General features: G+C 43.3%; 1 long non-coding RNA gene and 6 other non-coding genes across 8 annotated transcripts; 6 read left to right on the plus strand and 1 right to left on the minus strand.

Annotated features, from left to right (window-relative positions):
• Nucleotides 1–153: 153 nt before the first annotated feature.
• On the plus strand, nt 154–272 carry LOC142392312 (5S ribosomal RNA). The gene has a single exon (XR_012770972.1). It is a non-coding gene; the product is annotated as a 5S ribosomal RNA (ribosomal RNA).
• Nucleotides 273–800: 528 nt separating this feature from the next.
• trnat-agu (transfer RNA threonine (anticodon AGU)) lies at nt 801–874 on the plus strand. Its single transcript has one exon. It is a non-coding gene; the product is annotated as a tRNA-Thr (tRNA).
• Nucleotides 875–1,178: 304 nt separating this feature from the next.
• trnat-agu (transfer RNA threonine (anticodon AGU)) lies at nt 1,179–1,252 on the plus strand. The gene has a single exon. It is a non-coding gene; the product is annotated as a tRNA-Thr (tRNA).
• A 261-nt stretch (nt 1,253–1,513) lies between these two features.
• On the plus strand, nt 1,514–1,587 carry trnat-agu (transfer RNA threonine (anticodon AGU)). The gene has a single exon. It is a non-coding gene; the product is annotated as a tRNA-Thr (tRNA).
• Nucleotides 1,588–1,891: 304 nt separating this feature from the next.
• Nucleotides 1,892–1,965, plus strand: trnat-ugu (transfer RNA threonine (anticodon UGU)). The gene has a single exon. It is a non-coding gene; the product is annotated as a tRNA-Thr (tRNA).
• Nucleotides 1,966–2,226: 261 nt separating this feature from the next.
• On the plus strand, nt 2,227–2,300 carry trnat-agu (transfer RNA threonine (anticodon AGU)). Its single transcript has one exon. It is a non-coding gene; the product is annotated as a tRNA-Thr (tRNA).
• Nucleotides 2,301–10,810: 8,510 nt separating this feature from the next.
• LOC142391898 (uncharacterized) lies at nt 10,811–22,636 on the minus strand. 2 transcript variants are annotated; one of them, XR_012770631.1, is made up of 4 exons: nt 22,560–22,636; nt 21,689–21,775; nt 19,064–19,191; nt 10,811–13,106 (listed from the first exon to the last, which is right to left on the minus strand). It is a non-coding gene; the product is annotated as an uncharacterized LOC142391898 (long non-coding RNA). The 2 variants fall into 2 exon arrangements; XR_012770630.1 differs by lacking the exon at nt 10,811–13,106 and having other exon boundaries at nt 18,676–19,191.
• Between the last annotated feature and the right edge of the window lie 49 nt (nt 22,637–22,685).

Here is a 22,685-nt window from a genome sequence, read left to right on the forward strand (position 1 = left end):
GTTGTCATATAGAGAAACCAGGGAAGCTCAATCCCACGACATGCTCATAAACTGCGTCTTCTCTAAACGGTATAGTTCTATTTTAGAAGTCGGAATACAATAACAGATTCTGTTTCAGAATCTATAAAAAGCTGGTTTGGGATTCCATTGCTGGCTTACGGCCACACCACCCTGAACACGCCTGATCTCATCAGATCTCAGAAGCCAAGCAGAGTCGGGCCTGGTTAGTACTTGGATGGGAGACCGCCTGGGAATACCAGGTGCTGTAAGCCTTTTGGCTTCTCCAGGCGCATGCAGTTTGGCTACGTCAAATGCAAAAGTAGTCCCTGTTTGACTTTTTGGAACTTGTCCTTTCTCAGGACAAAGTTAAATGGGTACAGTACGGTGGAGGTTCTCCTCCTGTCACACTACATAACATCAAAATGAACGTACAAACTGTGTAATAGTCAGAGTTAGAGTAAAAGCTGAGGGCAGGACGTCATTTCCTTGAAATATGTAGCGGAAAATAATACGCAAAAGCATAAAAAAGCCTTGTAAAAACACAGTAAATGACTTGGCGTGTAATAAGTACACCGCTTCATGAGATCTGGCTGTAACTGGTGAAAGTGACTTCCTCATGAACAGCAGGGTCTGAGTAGAAAACCCAAAAATATCTGCAAAATATGATGAAGTTTTGAACCAATTGGAGGCACTTCATCTCATGGCTTTAACTATTCTTGAGGTACAGAATCACAAACAACATTTTCTGAAATGGATCCAGTTCCTGCTCTTTATTCTTTCATCAGTTTTATGAACCATGTGGTGCTGTGGCTTAGTTGGCCAAAGTGCCTGTCTAGTAAACAGGAGATCCTGGGTTCAAATCCCAGCAGTGCCTTAAGGTGTTATTATGTACATCAACAATGTGCCATAACTGTTTACAGCAGTGCTTCAGGAGTGCTGGATTTCCAAAACAGTCTGTACTTGGAGGCACTTCATCTCATGGCTTTAACTATTCTTGAGTTACAGAAGATTAAACTGGGACTATATCCAATGTTTTCACATATGGAGATAATTTGAATAACATCACACCCTGATTCATGCAGAGATCACATGAATTTCGGAAATAAATCACAAAAAACACTTCCTGAGGTGGATCCAGTTGATGCTCTTTAAACTTTCATCAGTTTTATGAACCATGTGGAGCTGTGGCTTAGTTGGTCAAAGTGCCTGTCTAGTAAACAGGAGATCCTGGGTTCAAATCCCAGCAGTGCCTGTGGTCCTTCAGAGCTAGCTATGACTTAGCATGAGAAACCGGTTGTTATCAGGGTTCTACTGAATGCTTTGCATTGTTGCTCTTCATCAAATGATGCACCTTTAAATGAGCATCATGGTTATTATGAGTCTGTTCTTTGGTCAGACTTCATAAAAATGTTTTTAGAAGTCCCAGTTAGTTTTGGGAAAGTCTCTGGAGCTCATTTCCGGAAATGGATCCAGTTCCTGCTCTTTATTCTTTCATCAGTCTTATGAACCATGTGGCGCTGTGGCTTAGTTGGTCAAAGTGCCTGTCTAGTAAACAGGAGATCCTGGGTTCAAATCCCAGCAGTGCCTTAATGTGTTATTATGTACATCAACATGGTGCCATAACTGTTTACAGCAGTGCTTCAGGAGTGCTGGACTTCCAAAGCAGTCTGTACTTGGAGGCACTTCATCTCATGGCTTTAACTATTCTTGAGTTACAGAAGATTAAACTGGGACTATATCCAATTTTTTCACATATAGAGATAATTTGAATAACATCAAGCCCTGATTTATGCAGAGATCACATGAATTTCGGAAATAAATCACAAAAAACACTTCCTGAGGTGGATCCAGCTCCTGCTCTTTATTCTTTCATCAGTTTTATGAACCATGTGGTGCTGTGGCTTAGTTGGTCAAAGTGCCTGTCTTGTAAACAGAAGATCCTGGGTTCAAATCCCAGCAGTACCTGTAGTCCTTCAGAGCTAGCTATGACTTAGCATGAGAAACCGGTTGTTAGCAGGGTTCTACTGAATGCTTTGCATTGTTCCTCTTCATCAAATGATGGACCTTTAAATGAGCATCATGGTTATTATGACTCGGTTCTTTGGTCAGACTTCATAAAAATGTTTTTAGAAGTCACATTTAGTTTTGGGAAAGTCTCTGGAGCTCATTTCCTGAAGTGGATCCAGTTCCTGCTCTTTATTCTTTCATCAGTTTTATGAACCATGTGGCGCTGTGGCTTAGTTGGTCAAAGTGCCTGTCTAGTAAACAGGAGATCCTGGGTTCAAATCCCAGCAGTGCCTGTGGGCCTGCAGAGAAAGCTATGACTTAGCATATAAAACAGCTTATTATCAGCTTTCTACTAAATCCTTTTCACTGGTCCACTTAATGAAAGTGCGTATAAATAGCACACAGCTTTTAAAGTCTCATTTATGCCTATTTTATACTTTCAGAGTGTAATTTTCCTCCGTTCACATAACAAGTCAAATGGTTAGGGTACAGTACGGTGGAGGTTCTCCTCCTGTCACACTACATAACATCAAAATGAACGTACAAACTGTGAAATAGTCAGAGTTAGAGTAAAAGCTGAGGGCAGGACGTCATTTCCTTTAAATATGTAGCGGAAAATAATACGCAAAAGCATAAAAAAGCCTTGTAAAAACACAGTAAATGAGTTGGCGTGTAATAAGTACACTGCTTCATGAGATCTGGCTGTAACTGGTGAAAGTGACTTCCTCATGAACACCAGGGTCTGAGTAGAAAACCCAAAAATATCTGCAAGATATGATGAAGTTTTGAACCAATTGGAGGCACTTCTACTCATGGCTTTAACTATTCTTGAGGTACAGAATCACAAAAACCATTTCCTGAAATGGATCCAGTTCCTGCTCTTTATTCTTTCATCAGTTTTATGAACCATGTGGTGCTGTGGCTTAGTTGGTCAAAGTACCTGTCTGTAAACAGGAGATCCTGGGTTCCAATCCCAGCAGTGCCTTAAGGTGTTATTATGTACGTCAACATGGTGCCATAACTGTTTACAGCAGTGCTTCAGGAGTGCTGGACTTCCAAAGCAGTCTGTACTTGGAGGCACCAATCAAGGTAAGCACAACATAGATATACATGGAGAATCAGAAAGAATGTCAATTAAATTGAAGCTACTTTTCTTTATTTATGTTTTTTTCTTTTTATAGGATCCAGGAAGCAAGAGCTGGATGAAGCTCTTGTGGACTTCATTGTGAAGGACCCCCAACCTTTCACTGTGGTTGATGATCCTGGATTCAGGGCATTTGTGGCAAAACTGGATCCTACATACGCCATTCCAAGTAGGAATACGGTTAAGGCCATGGTGGAGAAGAGGTATGTGGAGGAAAAGGAGAAGGCGAAGGCTGAGTTGCTGACTACCGACAGTGTCAGCCTCACAGCAGATATGTGGACATCCATTAATATGGATGCATATCTGGCTGTAACCTGCCATTTTGTTGGTGCTTAAGAGCAGCTGCCCACAACTCTGCTGGGAGTCCATCCTTTCCCCAGTAGCCACACAGCTGAAAACATTGCAGCTGTAGTGCAGGAGCTGATGGAGGAGTGGGGAATTGGTGGAAAAGTGAGATGTTTGGTGACGGATGCAGCACACAATATGATAGCCACTGCCAGGATCTTAAATGTTAGGCATGCTGTCTGCATAGCCAATGCCCTCAACCTGATTGTGAAAAAAAAAAATCAATGGATGCAACTCCTGGTTTTGATGACATCAGGTCAAGGGTCCGGAGGATTGTAACATATTTTAAAAGCAGCACCACTGCCAAGGAACGCCTTCAGCCGGTGCAAATGGGCCGCCCTGTGATGAAACTGATGCAGGAAGTGGAAACCCGGTGGAACAGCACTTTTGTAATGCTTCAGCGGATTTATGAACAGAGAGAAGCAGTGGCAGCAGCTCTGGCCACTCTTTCTACGGATTTGGCTCCTGTAACAGCCAATGAGTATGAGGCGACAACTCAGGGCATTAAAATGTTGTCACCATTTCAGGCAGCGACTGTGGAGCTCTCACAAGAGCGAAGAGTATCAGGCTCCAAAGTAGCTCCACTAACACGCATGTTAAAGCACACACTAAATCAGTTGAACCTGACACTATCCATAGATTATGACATTAAAAACCGAACAAGTTCAACAATACTGTACATCCATGTAGGCCTATTTATTAAACATTAATGTACCTGTAACCTGTAATGAATCATTCATAATACACAAACAGCGGTATGCACTAGCCTATCAACTGACTAAGAACGTACACTCATGCAACTTTCATGAGACAACTAAAGGAAAAAAAGAATATGGACAGAAATAATGACAGAAATAACAAACCATATTCATAACAGGATTTTGAACTTAAATGGGAAAATATAAGTTTGATCCAGCTTAAATAGGTAGCCCATATGGACAGTATTGGTCGGTTAGAGAAGTTGTTTATTTGATGTTATATCTAATATTGCAGAACATCAAAGCCTGTGGAAGAGAGAAGTGTTTGAGGCCCTGGACCTGGTGCGCTCAGAGGTGGAGCGGCGTTTTGATCAGGAGGGACTCCGCGGCGCTGCAGGGCGAGAGCAGGCAGTTCAGGGGAAACGAGTGGATGTGGGTTCCCCGGAACTGACCCCCTTTCCACGAGAGCGGCTAAGCCTTGAGCTGGACATACTGAGGGATGTGTGTAGGGGTCCATCCTGCAAACCTTGCAGCCCCAACCCCGCTCCATGCTGTCAGAGGTGGAGAAGCTCATTAGGCTTTCCCTGGCCCCGCCCATATCTGTGGCGGCATCCGAGCGCTCTTTCTCAGCCTGAAAACCTGGCTGCGCAGCACCATGACGCAGGAGAGACTAACACATTTGGCCATTATGAACGCTCACAGCGACCTTATGGATGAAAGCCATGTCTCAACCCAGCTTAGAATTTTCATTAGTAGGTCAACTGAGAGAAGGTCCACTTTTGGAAATGTATGAAAGCCCTGAGTCATGAGCGCAGACTTTTCTTTTTTCATTTGTGGTGTATTTTATGCTGTTATGTTCCTTAAATGGCTTGATTTAGTTATCAAATTTTTATTTTCTGAACAATACAGATGCCGTGTTCATACATTCTATTTCTCTTATAACTGCATGTTATTATAAAATAACTTCAAATCAAATCCTCAATCATTGATAAGTGTGCGTGCTTCCGCCGCCCCCCCAACAAAAACCCCGCCACCCCAACAGTTCCAACATCTATGGTGTCAACTGTTTGCTCTCTCCCAACGTCTCAGCTGATGTAAACATCCCTCACACACATAGTAAACTCACTCAGTTACTCGTATAAGAAACACACAGAAAAACATGTTGCCCTGAACTCGGTGCGCTGCACTTGCTCGCTTGCTTGGGTGAGGAGGTGCTACGGTGGCCCTGAAGTGCAAATCACAACGGCAAAAGAGAAAGCGACAACGGCAAATTAAAAATTCATTAAAGGAGCCATGGCATGAAATTTTCACTTTTTAAGGTTGTTTAACATTAATATGAGTTCCCCTAGCCTGCCTGCGGTCCCCCAGTGGCTAAAAATGACGATAGACCTAAACTATGCACTGGAAATTATTCTCCGCCTTTGGAAATGTGACCATGCAGACGGCCTGATCGGGAAAGCTGCCGCTTATGACGTGGAGGTTGTTTCCCCCCAGAGCCCATATATGGCTATGCCAAAACTGCCTTTCCCCGCCCACAGCTCTTTGGCCAGCTCATTGCGCTGTACATGGATGTAAAAAATATGTTTAGAGCTCCTGCATCAGAACCTCTAAAGAGCCAGTGGACAGATTTAGTTTTTTCTGGGAAAGTGACGACAGAACCGAAGAGATTTGTGTGTGTGTGCGCCAAATATTTCACCGACGAATGTTTCCAGAACTTGGGCTAATACAGAGCCCAATAAGGGAGAGCCCAGACACCCTGCGGAGAGATATTATTTCAGCCGCTTGTATTCACGATCTCATTCTCTCGGTCACTACCCACAGCTCGTGACCATAGGTGAGGGTTGGAACATAGATTGACTTCTGGCTCAGCTCCTTTTTCACCACGACGGGCCGGTGCAGAGCCCGCATCACTGCAGACGCCGCACCGATCCGCCTGTCAATCTCCTGCTCCATTCGCCCCCTTACTTGGGGAAGGATCTCATTCCCGAGAGTAAGTAATTTAACGGTCTATTATTGTGTTGCTTTCCTGCATGTACAGTATAGTTAGATAGCTTGTTACCACAAGAAAGGGTTTGTATCGTTAGCTATGCAGCTAATAGCATCTGCAAGCACTTATCTCTGCCAACTGGGCTGTTGGAGGTGTTTGCATGCCCATGAGATGGTTAGCTCGCTCATTTTAGACCAAAACCCCCTACTTCAAGCTTCCGTGTCGCACACGGAGCAAGACACCTGAGCTCAGCCACTCTGCTGGGAAATAATATGGGCACGGAGCGCAAAAAGAGCAAGATGAGGAGGTAACTGGGCTATTTAGTCCATCCCACCTGCAGTAAATGGTTACACCGGTGTGCAATTAGGGCCCTCATGACTCATAGGATGCGAAAGCATCTATGCTACTACACCAGTCTTCACCATTTCCCCAAGGAAAGACAGCACCAGTGCATTATGAACCTAATTTATCCTCCTCTTTGCATCAAACACATTCATGCTGCCTTAACTCTATGATGAACAACTACAGACCTGTCTCTAACCTCTCTTTTATATCTAAGATTATTGAGAAAGTTGTATTTAACCAGCTCAACGACTTTCTGAATGAAAGTGGAAGTCTTGATAACTTTCAATCAGGCTTCAGCCGTCATCACAGAACTGAAACAGCTCTGGTCAAAGTGTTAAACGACATTAGGTTGAATATTGATTCTGGTAATGTTTCAGTCCTGGTTCTGTTGGACCTCAGCGCTGCGTTTGATACTGTAGATCACAGAATCCTGTTGCACAGGCTGGAAAACTGGGTTGGATTTTCTGGAGCGGTCCTTAACTGGTTCAGGTCTTACTTAGAAGGCCGGAGTTATTTTGTTACAATTGGCAGCTATGAATCTGAGCGAGTGGCCATGACTTGTGGAGTCCCTCAGGGGTCAATTCTTGGACCTCTTCTGTTTAACTTGTATATGCTCCCTTTGGGTCAGATATTGCAGAACTTTAACATCAATTATCGCAGTTATGCAGACGATACACAACTTTATGTGTCTCTGTCACCGGACGACTGCAGCCCAGCAGACATACTGTGTCAGTGTCTGGAGGAAGTAAACACCTGGATGAGAGAATTTTCTACAATTAAATGAAGACAAAACTGAGATCATTCTGTTTGGTAGCAAAGAGAAGAGGGTCAGCGTTGGTAAATATCTTGAGACTCTGGACCTTACAATCACTGACCAAGTTGGTAACCTCGGAGTGTTGATAGACTCAGATCTGACTTTCAGCAGCCACATCAAAGCTGTCACCAAGGCAGCTTTTTACCATCTCAGAAACATCAACAGAATTAAAAGTTTCCTCTCCCAAAAAGACCAGGAGTTTCTCCTGGTCTTTTTGCATGCATTCATCTCCAGGAGACTCGATTACTGTAACGCTCTTTTTAACTGGACATCCCAAAAAGAGCATTAAACATCTGCAGCTCATCCAGAAAGCTGCTGCTAGAGTTTTAACCAGGACTAAGAGATCTGAACACATCACACCAGTTTTAAAATCTTTACTCTGGCTTCCAGTCACACAGAATACATTTAAAAGCCTGCTGATGGTTTACAAATCCCAGAACGGTTTAGGCCCAAAATACATCTGTGATATGTTCAGAGAATATAAACCTAGCAGAGCTCTTAGATCCAAGGACTCAGGTCAGCTGGTCCAGTCCAGAGTCCAGACTAAACATGGAGAAGCAGCATTGAGCTGTTATGCTACAAACAAGTGGAACAAACTGCCAGTGGAGATTAACCTTTCACCAAATGAAGACAATTTTAAATCCAGGTTAAAAACATTTCTTTTCTCATGTGTCTATGCATGAAATCTGTACGCTATCTTTTAACTTATCTAAACTGTTGCTTGTTTTTAAATTCATTTAAATTATTTCATTTGTTTCTCTTTATATTCTTTTATGTATTTTAATGCTTCTTCCACTCCCTGCTGCAATGCTTTTATTTTATGTAAAGCACTTTGAATTGTTTGTACATGAAATGTGCTATACAAATAAATTTGATTTGATTTGATTTGATTTGATTTGATTTGATTAACTGAAAACCGTCATTTTCACATTGCAAATTTGAAAGTCTGGCCAAAATCCCATCGCTGTCAATTTGGGGAAAACGGAAAACTCATGCTACAACATTTCAAATGTGAGACTTTCAAAGTAATTAGGCTTTGGAACTGTTAAAAGGTTTTAAGATAATCACAGGACTATGGTGAGAAACCGCCCAAACTCACCTTAACCATGGCTTGAACAGGCTAATGTTATGCCTGTTTGGTTCGTTAGCTAGCTAACTAACGCTAACGTTAGCTCGTGAACGCTAACAGTCAGAGCAGTAATTAAAACATATTAACAAACATACTTGCTTGATAACTTACCTTATTTATTCTTCTTCAAAAGAATTAAAAAAAAACTGAAAAAGTGGACTCAGCAGGCTCCCCTCAGTGCCCCGGCCTGTGTGCTGGACTGCTGCGTTGCTAACATAGACATAATATACGTTGCTGAGCGGGAGAGACTGAATGTTACTACTGCGCATGCACACTTCTTCTCCTTTGAATGCGCACTGGGAGTGAGACTGTGTTCCTACATACTGTTGAGTGAGCTTCACTCTAAATAAAGTCATCTTCACTATAAACACTAAGTTTTTTGCCTTTTTCACCATGAAACTAACTGTTACTTCATAAAAATCAGTCATAAGTGCATATTGTAATTAACCTAGTGAAGTTAACGAATGTATGTATGTTAGGGCAGCTATTGGATTTTACAGTGAAGATGTATTGTACATAGATAATCCATGAGCCTAGTCAAGCAGTGAAGTTGTAAAGCAATGAGATGAAAAAAGTGATCAGAGCTTCATCCTCTGTGGCTGGTTGACTGTTAGCGCTTCCAGCTGCCTCAGATGCCTAGACGTCTCAGATGATGTTCTGAATGGGGTGGTTTATATAATCAATATGTAAAAGTGTTTGTGTAATGGACTATATTCCCTGAACATAGCTGGGGAAATGTTGCATCAGATATACTTTCTTAAAGACACCTAACCCCTGAGGGAGGTCATCCCAACAGTATACACACCATCAGGTGCAGCTGTCAAAACAACACGACTCATGATTAACTTCCGTCTAACAAATGGATGTTAATCACATCATTTTTATTTACAGCGACATTTTCTTTGCAATTGTTACAAAATTACAGTTCAATTTACTTCAACACAGACACAGACACCAGGAAGTTAACCAGCTTGGGCTGCTGCTGATTGGTTGGCAGACACCTCTGTTTGGTTTTGGCTCTCAGTCTCCATGTTGCTGATCCTGGATCTGCTGAGATGTCCCAGCAGGCCATTGTTGGCTTTGATCCTCATACATTTAACTTTGTCCTGAGAAAGGACAAGTTCCAAAAAGTCAAACAGGGAGTGCTTTTGCATTTGACGTAGCCAAACTGCATGCGCCTGGAGAAGCCAAAAGGCTTACAGCACCTGGTATTCCCAGGCGCGCTCCCCTCCAAGTCCCTATCGCGACCAATGGTTGAGCGCTGTTGAGCACAGTTGAGCGAATGGTTGAGCCCTGTTGAGCACAGTTGAGCGCTCAACCCGCCAATCATTGCGCAGGGATTTTCCGCCGCCAATCATTGAGCAGGGATTTTCCGCCAATCAGCATCATGCCTGTCGCCACCTGTCCCGTTCGTCCTGTTCGTCATTTCAGCCGTCATTTCGCTCACGTAAGTCTAATCTTCTTCAGTGTACATTAAACTATCTCGGTGCTGGTTTTGATGAATGAAAAGATTCTCTGAAAATTGGCAACTTCCTGCGTCAGAAACGTCATTGTTTACATATACGTTGTATAGACAACGTAGGCAATTGACAACCTGCCTTCCGGTAGTTTGGCATCTTATTGTTGTGAGAATTTATGCACATTCTATCACTTTTATCATCATGACAGCATTTTAACAAATCTATAACCTATTGTAGTTATTAAACTTATGATTGTCAATCTATTATATATCTTAGTTTACCTAATCAGTTGACTATAATCCGTTTTACTATCAACACATGCTAGCTAGCTAGCTAGCTATGTATCTAAAACAGGAGAAAATACGATTCTTGTACAGCTGTATTGGAAAACTGAATTATGTTTGAAATATTTTTATTGTGAAGCAAACAGTGTATCAACAGTACATCTATCCTTGATTTATACAATGCTTTGTTAATTTGTGACCTGAATAACAAATGTTTACAAGTGAAAAACAATAGATGAATAAAATCAAATAAAGAAATGGAAAACTGAATGAATTGATATTTGTTTATGTTGTAAAGGTCAAACATGGAGAAGAAGAGCCACGAGTGCAGTGTGTGCAACAGGACTTTCACTGAGAAGTCTAACCTGACCATAGGCACAAGAAGCTTCATGCTCCAAAGCAATATTTCCCAACCTGCTCCTCAAGGCACACTGCCCTGCATGTTTCCCATGTTTCCCTGCTCCAGCACACCTGATTCAAATAATTGGGTCAGGTCTGAAAGCTCTCCAGAAGGCTGAGCACGACCCATTCATTTGAATCAGGTGTGCTGGAGCAGCAAAACATGGGAAACATGCAGGGCGGTGTGCCTTTAGGACCAGGGTTGGGAAACACTGCTCCAAAGAGAATGAGTGTGTGATGTGTGTGGTTGAAGCTTCACCTTCAGCCATCAGCTGAACTCCCGCCTGAAGCAGCACCTGTATCCACACATTCCTCTGTATAGGCAGGGAGGCCAAGCTGCTGTGTTCAGACGCAGCTAAGACTGTGACAGAGGCCCCCAGCAGAGCAGCAGACCCTGGACTGCAGAGGCTGCTGCCAAGAAATCTGGAGGGAAAATGGGACTGGAGAAATCCTCTGCATTGGTGGTACAAAAAAGGTTTCTATAAAATATCCCTTTGATCTGGATTCTGAGTGTTGAGTGAGAATACTTTGTAATCCACAGACATGTTGTAGGAAAGACTGTAATATGAAATAATATGAATGTAATATGAATTTTCTGCTTTTTAGTTCCCTAAGAAGATATATGGTGATGGCCCGGCACCATGCAGCATGTCACCAGTGTTCTGAACGAACGGGGCCAGTTCTTGAAGACGGTGGTGGTGGCAGCTGAGTCTGAGGGGTGCTGCAGGCGTACGGCGAGCGGTCTGATTGCCCGCTTCCAACGTGCAAACGCTCCGTCACCAAAGATCATATATGCAGACAACAACTGTTGTCGGTAAGTTTAAGAATAATTCCAAATAACTGATAATGAAATCAACAATTTAACTGACACAGGGTTCCTACAGGTTTCTTCAAGTCAAATTTAAGTCTTTTTAAGACCTTTTTAAGACCATTTATAAAAAAAATAATGCCTATTTCACAGACCTACCGGCAAAGAAAAACTTTTTTTTTTTTTTTAATTTGTTCATTTATTTCTCAAACAAATGAAAGTGTGGACTGTGTAAGCATTGATGAAACATTGCAGCATAGTAGTAGTAAACGCTACAACACCACAGACACAGACAACAAGCCAAACAGAGTTGTGAAAAATCAAAGAAAATTTCAGCAGACCACAAAAAAGTTTAACTGACACAGTTAAGTTGTTTTTTAACATTGGTTATGTTAGCTAGCTACTTATTCCATGCTGGGAATATGGGGAGTAGAGAGAACTATAAATAATGAAAATCAACTAAAAAATTTGTCGTTTCGTTGAGGCTCTCATCGAACATAAGAACGGACGGTGATTTGTTTACCTTGGACACCAGTTCCTCTTTAATATACACAGCTAAACCAAACTTGGCTATGTACGCCGTTTTGTCGGGACCACAAGTAATTGTGGCAGCGATGTCGGAATCGGGGAACATGCATTTAAACAACTCTGAAATACCCTCGTTTCCATTATATGAATGGTGTTTGGCGATTGTGTTAGGAGTCCACAACACCTCTGCTTTCATGGTTGGTGTGGACCCAAAAGCTGTTCGCAGATAAGTTGCGGTGACGGTCGTAACTTGAGGGGCTGGTTAACATTATCTGCTAGCTCAGATACATTTATAGCTAACTGGCTAGCGTTGGCCGGTTGAAACACCCCGGCGATGGAAGGAGTTTGATCCTTCGCTTCGATATTATTCATGTGCTTGGAGGACTTGGCGTGAGACTCTAAAGCCTTCAAGCCCATGGTACCAAGCTGAATCCTCTTTTTGCACACTGTGCAAACAAAATGATTCTTTCTCGCGCCACGCTTCATTACATTTACATTTCCTCATAATCCCAGCAAGAAATGGGAAGCAAGGACACGCAAACAAATGTTAAAAAACAACATAACGGCGTAAGTTAAACTTTCTTGTTTTCTGCTGAGATTTGCCTTGATTTTTCACGCTTCTGCTTGGCTTGTTGCTGTGGTCTGAGTCAGTGCTGTAGCAATGTGATCGGACCCGGGGCGGAGTGGTAGTGGCAGCGTTGCGTTCTCAATGATTGGTTCTACGTTATTTAGGCTTTTCAAAATAATAGTAGCCTTGTTGACAAATGAAACGTTTGAGGAGAATGCGATACGGAGAAGTTACTGCACAAATTTTAAGACCCAGATATCAAAATTCAAGACTTTTTCAAGTCTTTTTAAGGTATTATTTCCAAATTCATAAATTCAATGCTTTTAAGACTTTTTAAGACCCCGCGGGAACCCTGTGACAGATGAAACAGTTAACATTAAATCACATCTTTTTACAAGGAACACATGCTGTATAAAATCTTGATATCATTTCAGTGACAGCGGTTCCTCCTTCCTGGAGACTCTGTTCAGACACTGGGTGCAGAAGGGTGCTGTGTACCACCGGCAGCACCGCTGGGATCCTGCTGTGATCCAACAGAGCCATTCCAAGTATGGGGCGTCCATGAGTGCCTTGGCAGGTGCAGTGCTGGCCTACAACAAGGACGACATGATGCTCTTAGTCCAGGCTGTCAGGAGTGGCAAAAAAGAGTTGTACGCCAGATGTTCAGACGAGGAAATGATGGCCTTCCAATAGAATAGAATGTGATATAATAATAATACTACATACAAGAATATTTTCTTGCACTATTGCACATTTGTTGGATGAGAATATATGTACAATGAGTATATGAACAATGGAGAACGGCTGACTGATGACAGGCGAGTGAATGATGGTGAGAAAGAGAGAGATTATGAGTAAATGAAAGTATGAATACAGGAGAAAACGAGAATGCAGAAGAGAAATGAGAATGAATGGAGAAGTGAATGCGGAAGGGAGAAAGTAGGAATGCGAGTTTGAATGATGTGAGGAACGTGAGGAATGAAAGGGAAAATGTTAAAGACGGTGGCTTCAAAAAGGAGCTGACCGTGATTGTGGAGCTCGCAGGGGACGACAAAGTGACTTTGATGGAGTTGCTGAGAGGCATAAAAGAAAGCTGCGGAATAGTTCTTGCCTGCAGAATGAAGGCAAAGAGCACATATGTAACAACTATGCAGGACGGGAAAGGCAAGGCGCGCCTCATGGACGGCTTTTTGTTAAAGGGAGTGCAAAGGAAGTCAGAAGCAGTGAACTAGTTGTATCCTTCCTTAACTTGCCCCCGTACATCACGGACGAGGAAATATGCCAAAAATGAGCAACTTGGGGGGTGAAGGCAACTTCGCCGATTAAAAGGAGGAAATGGCCTGGAACAGACGTGGCTGACGGCACGCGATTTTGTAAAGTACAATCGCTGCCGTATTCGACGAAGTTTGAAACCCTGGAGGGGGGAGAATACTGTCTGTCATGTATGACAGTAGTCATACAAGCCTGGCAGGTGTGTGACGGGGATATTATGTGTGTGCAAGAGACACATTGGGATGAAGAGTGCATGAGTGAAGTAAAGAAGGAATGGATGGGAGAAATGTATGTGAATAACAGTGGGGCAAAGTCCAGAGGGGTGGCTATTCTGGTGAAGAGGGGAGTAGTCAGCAATATAAAGAAGTGTGTGGATGATGGGGAGGGGCGAGTGATAGGGGTCCTTGTTCCTTCCCTGTGATATGCAGTATGAAGGGATAATGAACAGCGCTAAGAAGACAGAGTTTTGGAAGAAGAGAGGGCTCACACTGAGGGGGAAGGTGGTAGTGAATGCGTTAATAGTGAGTAAGATTGGTTATGTGATGAATGTGTTGGATGTGCCTGAGAGAGTGTTGAAGGAGATGGAGAGAATGGTGAATGAGTTTTTATGGGAGGGGAAAGGAGTGAGGATAGCTAGGGAGGTGTTGGAGAATGAGTATGAGGATGGTGGGTTAAAACTAATAAATTTAGAAAGGAAAAAGAAAGCAATGAGAGTGAAGATGATGGTAAGATATTTAAAAAAGATCAAGTGTGGAAGGTGTTTCTAGGGAGGGCAATAGATGAATGTGGTGGATGTGGTGGGAGTGCGGTGTACATGGATTTGAAGGAAGGTATGTTGAGCGGAGTGTCTGAGTTTCACAAGGAGGTGCTGGGAGCGTGGGGGGAGTTTGTAAAAAATGTGAAGTATGAATGTCAGAATGTGAGGCAGGTGTGGGAGCAGCCAGTGTTTTTAAACCCAAAAATCACTTGTGGGGGGAGCACAATATATAACAGGCTGATGTGGAGGGCAGGGATTAGGAAAGTGAGGGATATAGTGTATGAATATGTACCAGGATTTATGAGGGCACAGGTGATGGTGGACGAGGTGAGAGAAAGGGGGGATGAGATGGCACTGAGAACGGCAGAAGGGGTTATGGGGAAAATAAGGGAGGGAATGCCGAGTGAATGGGTGAGAATGATTGAGGGTGAGGTGGGGGAAAATGAAAATGAAGCTGGAGAAATGGGAATGTATGTGGGGGAAGGGGAGGGGAGGATGAATGTAATGAGTGTGAAAGCAAGGGTGATATACAGGAGTCTGAGAAGGAATGAAGTAAAGAGACCGGCAGCAGAGAAAGTGTGGGAGAGGGTGATGGAGGACATGGATGAAAAAGGAATATGGAAAAACCTAAGGGTTAAATTTAACACCCCTGAATGCGAGAACTTTGATTTTATGTTGAGGCACAACAGGATTTTTAATAATTTAGTAATAAGTAGGTTTGATGTGAATGTAAGGAAAGAATGTGATGTGTGCGGTGTGGGGGTGGAAACGTGTATGCATGAGTTTGTTGAATGTGGGGAACTGGTCGGGTATTTCAAGAAACTGAAAGGGCTAATAAACAGATGTTGGGATAAAGAAGTGTGGGGGGAAACGGGCTGGAGAGAGGTGTGGTTGTTTGGAGTGAGGGGAAGGATGGAAGGGAAGAATGTCAATCTGCTGAACTATGTTTTAAGTCACGCCAGGTATGCTGTTAAAATGAGGAGGGACATAGCACATTACGAGAAAAAGAAAGTGGAGGTGTGGAGTATCTTTAAAAGCATCACAAACAGAGACGTGCACAGGGTTTTAACACACTTGGGGGTAGAAGAGTTCACCGAGGGTTTTGTGGAGGGGAGCACGTTCATACAGATTGGGGATGGGGGTGTGAAGTTAGACTTTGGGTAGAGCAAGGGTGGCTTTTAATGTTTTTATTTATTTCTATGGTTTGGTGAGGGAGCCTGTGGGCGAGAGGAGAAGGAGGAGACCTACAGGCTGTCTCACTTGTTTAGTTTTTTCATGTCGGTGTTTCTGTTATTATTTTTTATTTCTATGGTTTGGTGAGGAGGTCTGTGGGATGGGAGAGAGGGAGAAGACCCACAGGTTGCCTCACCAGTTTTGTTTTTTGTCTTGACTATTTTTTTAAATAATATATGTGTATAGATAGTTTAAATGTGTATATATGGATTTTGATATATGTATTTTTTGATAAAAAAAAACACGCCTGATCTCATCAGATCTCAGAAGCTAAGCAGAGTCGGGCCTGGTTAGTACTTGGATGGGAGACCGCCTGGGAATACCAGGTGCTGTAAGCCTTTTGGCTTCTCCAGGCGCATGCAGTTTGGCTACGTCAAATGCAAAAGCAGTCCCTGTTTGACTTTTTGGAACTTTTTTCCCTTGTTTTTTTATTCTGATCTCACTGTGAAGCACTTTGTGAATCCTTTTCTGCGAAAAGTGCTATATAAATAAATTTTACTTACTTACTTACTTACTCCTTTCTCAGGACAAAGTTAAATGTATGAGGACAGTAGCGAACGCTGAAACATAAGCATTTTTTTGTGTGAATGTATTTATTTTACTTGTAATATCCATTTAATATTTTGTATACGTTTTATTATTATGTGCATACTTTGGGAAAATTGTTTGATTAATAACGTCACTTGACCACGTCAGCAGTTAGGTCATCACTTGGTCACGTGATACACTTGATAGAAAAAGGTGAGTTTCGTTTCATTCTCAGTCGGTGTGTGTAAGCGGTATATGAAAAGACAAAGGACTGTGTAATATGAAGGAATGGACTCCTAGCTACTCCTAACCTTCTGGTCGGAGGGGCACACGGTATGAACAATTGAGAGAAATATTCTTGTGTTTGGGTGTGTGTAAATTATGTTTTTTGAGAGCATTGATATTTTATGTAACACGTTTCAGTTAAGCAATTCATAGATAGAAACATGACGGTTTCACTAATGTATATCTGCCACCGTGTATTTTATTTCAGTGTTCACGGTGGTCTTGGGCGTTTGCAAGACAGAAAATGCATGTAATAAAACATTTAAACCATCAGTCGGAGCGTTGCACTTTCATCAACCAGTTAAGAAAAGTTGGGAGCAGCTACAGTGAACACGTGCACCGTGTGCAGCTCAGCCCGAGAACATCGAGGGACTACGCGCGGTGAATGCAAGCTGTGAACTTCTCGCCAGCCGTGCCGAGATGGACGGGGGAGAGAAAGAAAGGACCGTCGCAGCTTGAAGATTACTACAGCTCGTCTTTCAACCTCGCCAATCTACTCGGACCGTTGCGATTGCAGTGACTCGCAAAACATAGCGTCGGCTTGCAACGAGGACAAGGATTGAGACTGTGCCGTTTCCACAAGTCACCACAAGAGAGCAACAGCGCGCCGTGGTCGTGAGTGGTAACACCAAGCCCTGGGAATTCAGGTTTTTTCAGTTGATAAGAAACGAGCATTATAACTTGTAAATATTTAAATAAGTGTGAAAGGCCATTGTGTGCATATTTTGTGTGAATATTTCTGGACTGTGCTAATAAGTAATTTGACATTCCTACTTTGGATTTCTTGTTTGGTTTAACCTGTGTGTGATTGATATTTGAAATTAATAGGCATACTTGTACCATTAGTTTTGCTTAAGGTTTAAGATTTTGATTACTACGTTTATAGTGTTGTTTCAAAATAGTCCAGAAAATGGCTCAAACCAAAGAGAGTGCTCTTGTACTTGAGGGAGTAATTCAGGCTCTTGAAGAAGAAAAAATAGAATTACAAACCAAGTTAGAAACTGAAACAGTTGCAACATTAAGAGACCAAATGACAGAACGCATAGCTGAAATTGACAACAGTCTGCAAGCACATAGCGTAGAGAGCAAGGAACCAACTTCTGAACCTGAACAACCCAGGCGATCAGAAAGAGAGCGAAAACCAACTGAAAAGTGGCCTGACTATGCAAAAGGAGAGAGTGCAAAAAAGGAAAGAAAGTTTATGCTAACTTATGTAAGCTTCAAAAGTGAGGTTCAGTACATTAGGAGCAAACTCAAAGAAGAATGTGACGAAGAGAAGCTTGAAAGTATGACAACTACTTTGGAAGAATATGAGTCACACTTAACGCAAGAGTGCGAAAGCCTACGTGCATTGACCACACCAAGCCAAGACATAAGAAGGCCAATGGATAGCTGCACCTCACTAACTAAAGAAGTAGTTGCTCTGTTGCTCTGCGCTGCTCAGAAGTAGGCAATGCAGAGCCTCTGAACACAAAGTGTGCCTTGAGTAAAGGTCCAGTCCCACGTGTTCCCACACTGGTTCACAGACTGTCCTCAGTCTTGCCATTTGTGTTGTGTGAGTTCTCAGAGTGAAACGTGAGCTTCAGAGTCGTAGAGAATGGAAAGTGTGTCCTGGTCCGGTGTAAGAGTTCCCAACAAAGCAGACGTGTGTGTTCCGGCACAGATCAGTGGCCACAACAGGTTCTTTTTGCACACCAAAGCAGTTCTCCTCATCAGGTTGGTCGGGCCCGTCAGACACAGAAGCAGTGCAACGGAAATCTAAAGGTGTCTGCTGTAGAAACAAAGTTGCAGATGCTTTGCATCAGCTCTGTTATCACTGGTGTGCGCTCAGTTTCCCACTGATACACATGTAAGGGCTGCTGAGCTTGAAAGCCCACAGCAGTAAATGTGTCCTGGTGGAGCTCGGGGACATTCCCCACCTGCAGGCCGTCCGGTGCGGAGCTCAGACAAATGCCCGATCTGCACCTCAGACCTGTGCCGAGCAGACTGAGCGGACGCAGGTCAGGAAGCTAAACAGCTGCGGGGGAACACAACGGAGAGGAATGCTTAGCTTTTCCTTCACCACCTGCCTGATGCTGCCACAGAACAGACATGTGTCCCCTCAGTTTCAGCTTGTTAGCAGGAAAAGCAGATGAGTGAAGGACAGAGCTCGCTGCTCCGGAGTCGACTCAGAAAGAAACAGGCTGGCCGGCAACAGTCAGAATCAGCTGAGGACGTTCATGGCTTTTATCAGCACACTGTACATACGCAGCTTCTAAAGGGTTAAACTTGCTCTCCAAACAAGTCACAGATTTCAAAATGTTTTCATTGTCAAGAGCTGTGTGTCCGATATCAGCAGCAAACAAATCTACTTCACTGCAGTGAGAGAAAGTGTTTTTCATGGCTTTAGGGGGTCCAAATGTGGAGCATATGACCGTCCAAACAAGAGGCAAAGCGCCTCAGGCAGGTTCTGCAGATCATCCGTTACAATACCTCCCTCAGCAATGATGGCAGTGCACACTGGGGGAAGGTGCAGCTGGTTCGCAGTGAGCTGCACATCTGCACGGACATCTGGGCAGCCCGACAGATACTGGTGCCCAGGTCTCATCTGTGTCACCACCCTGTGATGAAAGCAAACAGAAACATGACATTACAACAGGGAAATGTTGGAAACTGTCACCATTTCAACCCTGCCTTCCAGCCTTGTGCATTAAAGGAATATTCCGACCATTTGGGAGTTAACCCATCTCCGTCATTTTCACAGTGAGACCACATGATCAGTATCTCTTTGTGTCTGTACATCCAGCAGCTGTCTTTCAGCTCTTAACAGTACTGCAGTAAGTGTGTGTGTGTGTGTGTGTGTTGCCAGCTGCCTCAAATAATAAAAGCTGGACTTCACTACTGCACAAATTTGCCGGTCCAATTTAAAATCACTGTCCATCTTAAAACCCAAGTTTGTGACTGTTGGCTTCCTGTATTGCACCAAGGGGCCTAAGTCAACAGGAGGGGAGCCACAGTACAAGAGCCACTGGGACCGAACACCATCACTTCTGTCTTCTTCTCATTGAATTTTAAAAAGTTTAAGGACATCCAGACTTTAATGTCTTCAAGACATAACAGAAGTGGTTTAATAGAAAAAGCATCCTTCTTCCTTAGGGGCACATAGATCTGGCTGTCATCAGCATAGCAATGGAAAGAGATACCATGCTTTCTCAGGATGGAACCCAGGGGCAGCAAGCACAGGGAAAAAAGCAGGGGCCCTAAAATTGAATTGAAACCAAGGCCATCACAGGAGACCGCTCACACCCTGCCTACCGCCTGCTGGATCTGTTGCCCTGGGAGACGCTCCAGGTCCACAAGATCCCGCACCAGCAGGCTAACAGACAGTTTCTTCCCCCCAAACAGCCCTGAAGAACAGCACACACACCTAGCTCCTCCTACCTCTCAGCACCCTAACAGCACGGGCTACCCCTACCATGTCTGTGCAACACCTGCAGCCACTTTTATCCTTTATATATCTTTTATCCAAATGTTTTTATGTTTATAATGTCCTTTATGTTGTTGTGGTTTTTTTGCCTTGTTTTTGAACCTTTGTGGTGCAGGATGGCTCTGCGGGAGCACCTTCAATTTCGTTGTACCTCCACAGTGAAGTGACAATAAAGGCTGTTCTGATTCTGATGCTAAAGGAGAATTATTCATTTTCCATCACAGACGGTGGGGCCTGCAAAGAATGTCCTCAGTAAGTCAGCAAGCGCAGGTGTGAAATAGGTGCTGGAGCGGGAGCAGCGACCTGCCTCTAACCTGCCTCAGCATGGCTTCTGCAGCAGGTGACCCACTGGTGGGACATCATGTCCTCTGGCCACCCTGTGACGGCACTGAGCAGACACAAGATGGAAGAGTACAGCAAAGCCACTGAATTCCTCCAACACATGGTGCAACTCTTCTGTGGACTAAAGATTGGTCAAACGGGCCGCTGGAAACCAGTCCACACAGGAATTGTCATGGCAACATCTACAATTTTATCAATCCAAAAAGACATGCTGGACCATGGACACATGTTTGTGTTGACGAGCAGATTTACCCAGGACTGCATTAAAAACCTGTTCAGCTGCATAAGGCAAAGGAATCCTGTCCCAACACCAGGCCCTGAGATCAATCTCAGTCGGGCAGTTTCTCACCGCAGTCCAATCAGGAAGCTATCAGGAGTCAGGAGGCAGCAGGCTTTGGGCAGAGTTCCTGGACATTAAGGAGACATTTCCCAGCCCTGGCCTGAGTGTGGACCAGCTGATCGGACACAAAGGTACTCCTGATCTCACAAACAGCCAAACCTGTACTCTCCACCATCTTACAGGATACAGTGTAAACAAAGTAATCAAACATTCCAACATCTGTGATGGACGCCAAAGTGCAATTAAGCAAAATGATGGCAGTCTGGAAGAAGAGCACGGCACCTTACTGACGCTGAGGGAATTCAAACCAGGAGTGCTCTGTCGGCCATCAGTCTGCTCCAGAAAACTGAGGAGCTTTTCTGAAAAAGGTCCAGTGCATCTTTCATGGAACTCCCAAATGCCACAGATGCTCTACAGAGAGAAGCCAGGCTGCTGGAAAGCGTGCTCCCTTCATGTCATGATGTACAGAGGAGAATAACCAGCAGACTCATCAGGCTCAGACTGAGACTGGCAGCAAAGCATCTCCTGAATGAAAGAAAGAAAGTGCTGTCCAAAGCTGGGCATCTGGGGAGTAAAAGCCAGACAAAGAACATGAAGAGAAAACAGCATCTTGTCCCACAACAAGCGAGCCCCCACCAAACACCTCGCCTGTTGCCATGGAGACGCTTGGTCTCTCCTTTGCAAGCATCCCTCCACCCGCGGCAGCTTCAACACCAGTACATATGGATGCTGCGTTTATCTTTTTGCTCCCTGACATTTCATTTCTATTTCACTAATTGCATATAAGTTATTATATTCATACATCATCCGGCTTCTTCAGGACATTTTAGAAAACTGTGTTGCCATGTTTGCATTAGCTTTATTAGGTGATAAATTCATTTCTGATCACTTTTATTCTGACAGCCTCCCCATCACCCAGCCAGCTCCAGCTGTGCACCATTCCACTCACCAGCTGGTGCATCACTCCATCACTGACAGGACGGGCAAGTTCCACCCAGCTGCTCATCGCCCAGCTCACCTCTCACAATCAGTCCCCCTGAAAACATGAAGATGAACATGGATGTCAGCAGTGTAAACCGGAATAGTTTCATCATAGTTGTTTTATTTTTAGAAATGTCATACAGTTATTTATTCTTGCTGATATGTTATTGTACATAATTATTTTTTCCTGTTCTGTCTTCTAATAGAGATCTTAGTCTCAGGTTGACTGTATGATGAAACACTAAATGAAGGAATGAAATCAAACTAACAGCCTGCAGTAAATACCAACTTTGTAAAGGTTACAATTTCTCAAGTGTTTGTTGTTGAAACATTTTGATTCAGCTCTGATTATTTTGGAGGACACAGAGAAAATGGCATCTAGTTACCTTGTTGATTATGTGTATATAACATGCTTAAGCAGTTCATTGGAGTCGGTAGTTTAACTGAAAAATATGAAATAATTACTCATCTTCACAATCACATTTTTCTTTACTGATAATCACATTTATGCTGCCGCCTCTGTCTGTCAATAACAATAACATAACTCCAACTAAATGAACCATATCAGTCTGCCAGCATAGATACAGTACAGGAAGGGACAGAGTAATTCTAAACTATAATATTTCAAAATTGGCTGAATATTTTAAAAAATTGAATCAGACAGTAATAGGTGAAAGTCTTGAGACCCGTTTGGACCCGTCTTGCTCACATTAGCTAGCTGCAGCTAAACTACAACTAGCTGGTTAGCACGGTTAATTCACTAAAACTTAACTTACTTAATTAGTTAAAGAACAATCAGCTAGTGCCTCACAGTGCCAAAAAAAATGTAATTTCATTACCTTACCGGAAATAATACTTGAGAAACCCCAAAAATGAACGGCGTTCCACGGTGGAACTGCTGGTGTTTGGGACTATCTGGACCTATCGGCGGCTCAGTGACCCACGTGACTTCCGCATTCCTTTCT

This window comes from Odontesthes bonariensis, chromosome 11 (genome assembly GCF_027942865.1).
Source record: "Odontesthes bonariensis isolate fOdoBon6 chromosome 11, fOdoBon6.hap1, whole genome shotgun sequence".
Lineage (NCBI taxonomy): Eukaryota > Metazoa > Chordata > Actinopteri > Atheriniformes > Atherinopsidae > Odontesthes > Odontesthes bonariensis.